This window comes from Penaeus monodon, chromosome 22 (genome assembly GCF_015228065.2).
Source record: "Penaeus monodon isolate SGIC_2016 chromosome 22, NSTDA_Pmon_1, whole genome shotgun sequence".
Classification (NCBI taxonomy): Eukaryota; Metazoa; Arthropoda; class Malacostraca; order Decapoda; family Penaeidae; genus Penaeus; species Penaeus monodon.
The window spans coordinates 21,219,534-21,220,413 of NC_051407.1; the positions used below are offsets into that span (position 1 = coordinate 21,219,534).

Genomic DNA, 880 nt, shown 5'->3' on the forward strand with positions numbered 1-880 from the left:
TTGGCCTCTACATGGTGTAGCAGAGTCATACTTTGGCCCTGCCTGCTGTGGATGCATCAGTCCCTGTTAATAGTCTTGTAGAGCAGATGACTTGTCAGCTCCTCTTGGCTTCCTTTTGCCCTGTTGGTAACCACAGATATAGGGTCAAAGTTGTAGCACTGCAGAGCCCGCCAATCACCAGCCAGGAATTGTTTGACTGAATATGTAAAGACTTTGAAGATAAAAGGAGCTTAAGTTTGTTGACATTCCATTAGCTTTTTAAGTTTAAAGCAAAATAAGACCAGCATATTAGTCTGTCAATTTCTTTTGGATCTGTGGGACTAAGCCAAGATGCATGTGACTGCGTGTTGTCTGAGGGGGTGTTGTGTAGCCCCAACCTGACTCTGTCTCTCATACTCTCCTCCTCTTCAAGTATTAGTTGCTAGAAACAATACAGGTCATCTTCTCACACTATACCTTTGTGACCTATAGAGGGCATAAAGGTAGAAGTGCTGGTGTTAAGTTAGTCCAGAGATGTATATGATGTGAGGAGATGTCTTAATGTGTTTCTGGTGTATAACTAGCTGGTTCTGTAATTGTTGTTATATCCCAAAAGCTGTGTGGCAAAGGAGACAGACTAGTGCCATAACAGAAGTAGGGTTGTGACAGTAAGAGACAGGCCAGCTGGCTGTGTAGCAGTGTGAGTAGGGTGTGCCTTTGGGTTGCTCAAGTAAGCCAGGGACCTAGGAGTTGGACTCTTCACTTCTGACTCCCTCCTACTGCTGCAGTTTGATATTAGAGACTCATTACTTGTATTAGAGTTAGTTACAACAGAAGTAAAAGCATTTGGCATGATTATTTATATATATTTTTTCTGTTTTAATGCTGAGTGTGTTCAGGG

General features: G+C 42.6%; 1 protein-coding gene across 1 annotated transcript in view; it reads left to right on the forward strand.

Moving 5' to 3' along the window:
- Positions 1-880, forward strand: part of LOC119586982 (RNA binding protein fox-1 homolog 3-like) — a gene marked incomplete at both ends in the record, with an annotated part of 26,339 nt that overhangs the window by 16,241 nt on the left and 9,218 nt on the right.